Raw genomic sequence first — 7,452 nt, 5'->3', positions numbered from 1 at the left:
AGAAGGAAGGAGGATGCCTGCAGCCTTCAGCGCTGACACATTCTGCTCCTTCCTTCCTCCCTGACCTCCCCATGACCTCCATCCTCCAGCCTGGGCTCCTCCACTGAATGGGGGAAGGGGCAGAGACCTCCCAGTGTCCCCAGGGGGCACCAAGCCAGGCACCACTTCTCCAGGCAGCCCCGCCCCCCGCATCCCCCCAGCTCTGGCTGGGGTCCTGGGTCCTGCGGAGGACCTGATCAGGCCAGGAGGAGGGCAAGCTGGGGTGCGGTGGCCGGGTGAGGGGTGGCCTGACCCCTCCCTCATCCATGGGTGAGGCAGGTCATGCCACCTCTCTGACTTTTAATCCTGTCATCTGTAAAATGGTACCACAGCACTCCCTTGCAGTGTTGTAGCAATTAATGAGATCATGTTTACAGAAGGTTTGACACAGTGTCTGGGGATGGAGAATGCTCGTGAGTATAATTTTTTTTTTTTTTTTGCAGTACGCGGGCCTCTCACCGTTGTGGCCTCTCCCATTGCAGAGCACAGGCTCCGGACGCGCAGGCTCAGCGGCCATGGCTCACGGGCCCAGCCGCTCCACGGCATGTGGGATCTTCCCAGACCGGGGCACGAACCCGTGTCCCCTGCATCGGCAGGCGGACTCTCAACCACTGCGCCACCAGGGAAGCCCTCGTGAGTATAATTTTGTCAATATCGTTATTGCCCCCCCTCCTCCCCAGTAGCCATCCTGCCCTGAGAACCATGCAGGTTTGGCCTCAGCGCACCCTGGGACCTTAAGACAGCTCTGTCTTGCTCTTACTTTTGTCCCCAGCCTCTTGCACAGTCTGGCACCGAGCAGTTGCTCAAAAAATGTGTGTTAAATGAATGAACCAGCAGAATCATGTGGATTTCAAGCACTTTCTCTCTCCAGGCCTCAGTATCCTTGTGTGTAAAACTGTGTGTCCACAAACTAAGAATCTCTGAGGTCCCTCCCAGCTTGAAATCAGGACTGGATTTTTTTTTTCATTTTTATCGGGGTGTAGTTAATTTAAAATGTGGTGTCAGTTTCAGGTGAGGACTGGATATTATTGTCGCTGCTGTGCTGAGTTTTGCGTCTTTTTTTTTTTTTTTTTTTTTTTTTTAATTTTCATGCCAGCTAACACAACCCCAGGTCGTCTCCCCCGGACACACTGCCGACCTGCCTTGACCCCATTCTCCATCATGGAGAGCTGGTGCAGGGGTCTCAAAACACAAATGTCTGCCACAGAAAGACAAGAGTCTAACGTGCTCACAGGGCCCCACATGTCCTAGCCCCTGGGAGTTTTTCCAGCCTCATCTGAAGCCTCCACCAGCTCCACTCCACAGGCCTTCTCTCTGCCCCTTCTCCCCGTGGCCCTCCCTGCGGCCCTTCCTGCACAGGTCCTTTGAACAACACATGCTACTCCCTCAAGCTGCCATGCCGTTCCCTCCCTCTTTAGCTAGGCGACTGCCACTCAGTCTTCAGATCTCCACTCTAGGGCCCCGCCCTCTGGGAAGCCCTCCCTAACCTCTCCTGAGACTGGGTCAAACCACCCCATTACTGACTGTCTTTCTCTCCCAGCATCTGTTCTGATCAGAAAGTTCATTGTGTGTGTTTCCCCCACTAGACCACGTGCTCTTGGAGGTCAGCCCTGGTCGGCCTCTCCCTTCCATTGCTACAACACGGCTAAGAGCCTGGCACACAGGAGGTGCTTGATAACGGTGGACCGCTGCCAGCATCCCCCACCACCCCCCGAGTGGGAGTCTCTGAGGGTCTCTGCATAGCACCCTCATAGCCAAGCGTCAGGTGGCCACATGATAATGAGTGTGGGCAGGGTGGAGGTTCATGCTTGTCCTTGGGGGAGTGGAACACCCACAGGGGGAGGATCAGGGCAGTGGCAGGGAGGGGCATGACCTCCGGGTGCACATGCCCAGTCCCTGCCCTCTGCCCTGCATCATAACCTGCTCTCAGGGAAAGTCCCGTGTCGTAGCCACAACATTTTGGAATTAATCCCATTCTTTGAGTTTGGCCTCTGCTGGAGAGAGCTCGGTCCTGAGACTTGGGATGAATCCCAGCCCCACCTCTCATTGCTGTGCATCCTTAGGCAGAGCCCTATCCCTCTCTGGGCCTCAGTTCCTCATATAGAAAATGGAGACAATAGTAGTCCCTGCTGCAGGGGGTAGGAGTTAGTGAGGTGCTCTGTGCACAGTGCCCAGCTAGGACAGGAGGGTGCTCACTGCAGAACTGGGACACAGGGAGTAAGGGAGGTGTGGTCTTCAGGGGGCACCCCCAAAGCCACTCTGTGGCTGGTCTGCAGCAGGCATGAGGGAAGGTGGTAGAAAGAGCCTGAGTGCTTAGGTGAGCTCAGAGCGCATGTGAGAGAGTGTGTGTGTGTGTGTGTGTGTGTGTGTGTGTGTGTGTGTGTAACGCTGCTGGAGAACAGACTTCAGAGGAAAGGCGGGAGGGAATGAGCTGGCAAACTTAGTGCTGCAGCAACAGCAGAGCCAGAGGCCCAGAGGCGGGGAGCTGGAGGGAGCTTCCCAAGGCCAATACAGTCAAGGCTGGAGAAGGAGGCGTGGGCCTGGATAGAGGGAGGGGCTTCCCAGACGTGGGAGGGGAGACTGGGCTAGCGGGGGTTTGAAGACTTGCTGGGTTCCTAGTATCCCTAGTGTGGAGGGCTTGCACTCTGCCGCCCAAAGACCCCTGTTTGCATTTGGGCTCTGCTACTCACCAGCTGTGTGACCCTGGGCGAGTCCTTTGCCTCTCAAAGCCTCTGTTTCTTTGGTTGTAAGATGGGTCGATAATAGAATATACCTGTGTATTGGTTTCCCAGGGCTGACATAACAAAAGTGCCACAGACCGGATGGCTTAAACAACAGAAATTCATTTTCTTCCATCCTGGAGGCTGGAAACCCATGACCAAGGTATAGGCAGAGTTGGTTTCTTCTCCCTCCTTGGCTTGTAGACGGCCATCTTCTTGCTGTGTCTTCATGTGATCCTTCCTCTGTGCGTGTCTGTGTCTCAATCTCCTCTTCTTAGAAGGACACCAGTCATATTGGATTAGGGCCCATCCTGATGACCTCATTTTAACTTAATTACCTCTTTAAAGACCCTGTGTCCAAATATAGTCACATCTAAGGTACTGGGGGTTAGGACTTCAACCTACTAATTCCACGGGGAGGGGTTAGGGACATAATTCTGCCCATAACACCTGTTTGGTCTGGGCTCCCTGAAAGCAGGCTAAAATAAAGGCTGAGGTACACGTAGTTTGTTTGGGAGTACAGTTGCAGGGGCAAGAGTGAGGGATGGGGAGAGGGGAGAGGGAAACAGGAGAGGAAAAAGAACCAATACAAATGTGCATTCCTGAGTTCACCATTAAGGCAACCTGGGTGCCCAGGCCCCCAGGGCTGTCCGAGATTCCTTATGAAATGCATCTTGGGACCATCTGCCTGGGGGAAGAAAGGGGGAAGGGGGAGGCACCCCATAGCTCCGTCTCCCTTGGATCAAGGGTTGGCCTGAATGGTGTTACAGCTGATCTCTGAGCGGGTTCCTGATGGGGAGAGGGACATCCCATATGGGGCATCAGTGAACTCCCAGGGCAGGAAGAGAGATGCAACTCAGGGTGAGGCACTGTTGGCCTGCAGTTGTCTGGCCAGACCCTGCGGGGGCTGTTTATTCACCGCCACTGGGCCTGGATTAAGAGGCAAAGCCAAGACGTTGGAAGTAGCGCAGGAAAGGTATTCAATACAGTCCACGCATTGCAGGACTCAGCTCTGCCCCTGCCCTGCACTGGGCCCGGCCCATGAGAGTCCCCTTAAAGGAGCTGGCCATCCACAGTCCCTGCAGACTTGACACAAGCCTGTTACTGAAGCAAACTATTGCCCCCGCAGCTGGATCTGGGGTAGCTGACCCACCCCTGAGCAGTAACTCCTGTCTCGGCCTGCTGGTCCCAGGCACGAGGTCTCCAAAGTGGTCAGATGGCAGTCACAGCTTTGAGTTCAGCGGGACCCATTCTGTGCTGGGTGGAGCCCTCCCTCCACTTCCTGTTCCCTCCCACCACTTCCTGTTCCCTCCCTCCACTTCCTGTTCCCTCCCTCCAGCTCTCCCACCCCCACCCCCACCCAGTCCCAGGGAACCGGTACCTCTTCTCTGACAAATCTCAGGCTGCAGGGAGGAGAAGTACAAATCTACAAGTGAGGCACTGGAGTGATGCAGGCGGGCACAATCCTATTTCCACAGCTTGTTCCTGGACCGTGTGTCCTAGTTTTTGGGGTCACAGTACCATTGATTAGCTGTGGGTTCTGGACACAGGGTGTCGCACGAGCTGGCTGCCCCAGCGTTCCGTCAGGCCCATTGCTCCAGGGTCAGACGAGTGGCTACCGTGCTTGCACACCCACGGTGCTCTTTCCTTGCCATAAAGTAGGGCCCTTGGTCCAAGGCCCAGGGGGACGGGATCCCATGTCTCCAGATCAAGAATTCTGTAAGGCCTTGGATGTCATCTGCCATGGTGCTCTGAGAGATGGGATGGACTGAATATACATCTCCCTGAAAAGGGAGGCTTGGTCTCACTGTGGAGGCTGAAGTTGCCCTGGATGGCCTCCCAGGGCATCAGCCACCATGGGGTGTGGGCAAAGGGGCAGCTGCTAGGCTGACCCACACAGGCCCTTTCTGAGATGACTGGCGGACAAAGCCACCAGTTGAGAGGCAGGACAAGGGGACTCTGAACACTGTAGCCTGGTTTCTGCCTGGGATCCTCAGATCCTTCCTGATAGGCAGTCATTCCTCCCAGACTCGGGACAGGCGGACAGGGCACTGGGTCAGGCACAGCCTCCTGGCCGTGGGACCCTGGGTGGGTCCTGGTCTCCGATCCCTCATCTGGCCTTAGGGGAACTGAGGGACTGAACATGATGCTGGGAGCCAGACCCCTGACGTGGCTGTTGTTAGTCCAGCCGAGGCACAGAGGGGCACCCAGGGGACATCAGTCCTACATTGACTCCCAGTCCAATGCTCCTTCGACCACTCCTCAAGAGAAAGCGTGGGGGTCATGGGGGGAGGGAGAGGATGGGAGAGGCAGGACCTTATGCCCACTCCCCTCCATACTGCCCCGCACATAGTAGGTGCTTCTAAGTGTGTGCTGAATGACTGAATGACTGTCTGGGTGGGTGGATGGAGGGACAAACAAACAGGTGGGTGCGGCCTAGCTCCGTTTGTTCCAAATCCCAGCCACCCAGTCCAGCCCTTCCCTCCCCTGCTAACCTCATTCGGTTGCTAGCAGGCTCGAGCTTTCATTTCTGCCGAGTCACTGCTCTCAACCCCGTGATGGGGCTGGGTGTGCCAGGAATCCGGAGGGAAGGAGACAGACAGAACCTTAGAACTTCACCACTAACTCCATTTTCGAGATTAGGAAACTGAGGCAGGGGGAATGTCCTGAGGTTTGTTCAGCCCCAGAACAGCCCACCTCCCCAGCAGCCAAGGGCCCCGCCCCCTGCCTGACTCACCCACCATCATGCAGAAGCCTTAGGACACCTCTGTCAGATTTGGGTAACTGGTTTGGAGGGGAGGTGGGGCAGAGGGAGTCTGGTCAGCAGATTGGGTTCCCTGAGTCATTCCGAGTCATTCCCAGTCCTCCCGAAGATGTCCTAACACAACCCATGTTGCTCCAAGGAAGCTCCCAGCCCCCCTCTGACCCAGCCTCTGGGCTGCCCGCACCCCTCCCTACCCTCGTGAGTCTCTCCTCTCTCCTCTCTTCTTCTCTGGCCCTTCTCACCCTTCTGCAGGGTCTGGAGCCAAGACCCAGGAGCCCACCTCTGACCCCCACATGTACTGTGGCCTTGGGCAGGCCTCTGCCCCTCTCTGAGCCTCCGTGGCCCAGCTGGGGCGGCTGGCTACATGAGTCCCGTCCGACCTTTAACTTCCAGGCCTCCTGGCCATTGGAGCTCTGTCCTCCCTTCTCCGTCTGCACACCCCCCTTCTCTCTAGACACCCCCCCATCTCGCCTTCTCCCCGCTCTGCTCTCCTTCCTCCTGCCCACCCTTCTCAGAGAATGCCAAGTCTGCAGCTTTCCCTGACCTTGAGCAGACAGCAGGCTGGGAGCTTTGCAAAGGGGGCAGCTCAGAGCTTTGCAAAGGGGCCTCTGGCAATGAAGCCCTGCTCAGTTGGTCCTGGGGGGCTGCACTGCCCTTGCAACCCCTCCTCACACCCTATGCCACACGCCCTAGTTTACTTTTCTCCGTGGCTTTTCTCGTCTTCTCACTAGTTACTTCACTTACATGCTTATCGTTCATGCCCTCGTTAGAAGGTCAGTTCCACGAGGACAGGGACTTTTGTCTGCTTCATCACTGCTCTGTCCTCCAGCCCAGAACAGTACCTGGCGCACAGTAGGTGCTCAGTGAGTGAGTGAAGATTTCCTCCACTCTCTAATGACTACCGCCATTTATGGGGCACGCACTTGCACACACCCATCTACAGCCCTGCGCACCGACGACTATGCCAGCCCCTTTGGGAAGATGGGGAAACTGAGGCTCGGAGAGGAAGAGCCCAAAGGGCAGAACCAGTCCAAGGTCACACAGTGGTAACTGGTAAAGGCCGGATTCGAACCCATGTGTCCAGACCACGGCGCCTGCGCTGTTGGCCCTCCCTCCCCGAAGTGATGGGGGGGCAGGTGCACCGCTGGCCCGCCCAGGGAAAGCCGAGGGGGCGGGGTCAGTCCAGCCCCCAGGTCCTCGGCCACGCCCTTACTTGTGGAACAGAGAAACTGAGGCCCTCCGGTTGCATCGGATACCCTGGAAACCTTCCCAAACTCGAGTCAGTCCGGGAACCGGCCCGCGCTCCCCCCCACCCCCCCGCCCCGGCCCGAGGCGGAGCTTCTCCTGCGCCCACCGGGAGCCGGGGAGGGAGAGAAAAATGAGTTTTCCTGCCGCCCGGTGGCGGTGTCAATTGATCGGGCGCGGGCGGGGGCCGCGCGCCGGGCTGGGGGCCTTGCTCGCAGCTGCAGGAGCACAATTATCGGGAAAAAACTGGGGCGGCTGCTGCGGTGAAATTAGTTATCGATCCCACGGCGGGGCCGCGGGGCCGCGCTCTGCGCTGAAGGCTGCAGACCCGGGCAGGGGCCGCCGGCCGGGGTGAGGGGAGGAGGGGGAGGGGGCGGGCCCTGCCTCCCCTCCCCTCCCCTCCCGTCCTGCCCTCCCCTCCCCTCGGCCGTCCTCCACTTCCTCCTCCCCTCCCCCCCGCCCGCCCTGCCTCTGTGCTCTCTCCTCGCCCATTCATACCGCCGCTGTATCGACCCAAGGCCGACCCCGCGCTGACAGGCGCCCCCCCCACTACAACCCGCTCTCCCCAGCTTGGCCCCGGCCCCCGCGCTGGCCGCCCCGTCCCGTGGGCCTGGCACCCGGAGCCCCGCTTGGGTGCGGAGAACGCCCCTAATGTGGGCCCTGCCCCTGGAGCTGGCCGGGGAG

At 58.1% G+C, this 7,452-nt stretch overlaps 1 long non-coding RNA gene across 1 annotated transcript; it reads right to left on the bottom strand.

Moving 5' to 3' along the window:
• Positions 1–2,862: 2,862 nt before the first annotated feature.
• LOC117201053 (uncharacterized) lies at positions 2,863–7,166 on the bottom strand. Its single transcript, XR_007478198.1, has 2 exons — positions 4,135–7,166; positions 2,863–3,027 (listed from the first exon to the last, which is right to left on the bottom strand). It is a non-coding gene; the product is annotated as an uncharacterized LOC117201053 (long non-coding RNA).
• Between the last annotated feature and the right edge of the window lie 286 nt (positions 7,167–7,452).

This window comes from Orcinus orca, chromosome 6, assembly GCF_937001465.1.
Source record: "Orcinus orca chromosome 6, mOrcOrc1.1, whole genome shotgun sequence".
Lineage (NCBI taxonomy): Eukaryota > Metazoa > Chordata > Mammalia > Artiodactyla > Delphinidae > Orcinus > Orcinus orca.
The sequence above is the reverse complement of the archived record's forward strand: the minus strand, read 5'-3'. Positions and strand labels throughout refer to the sequence as shown.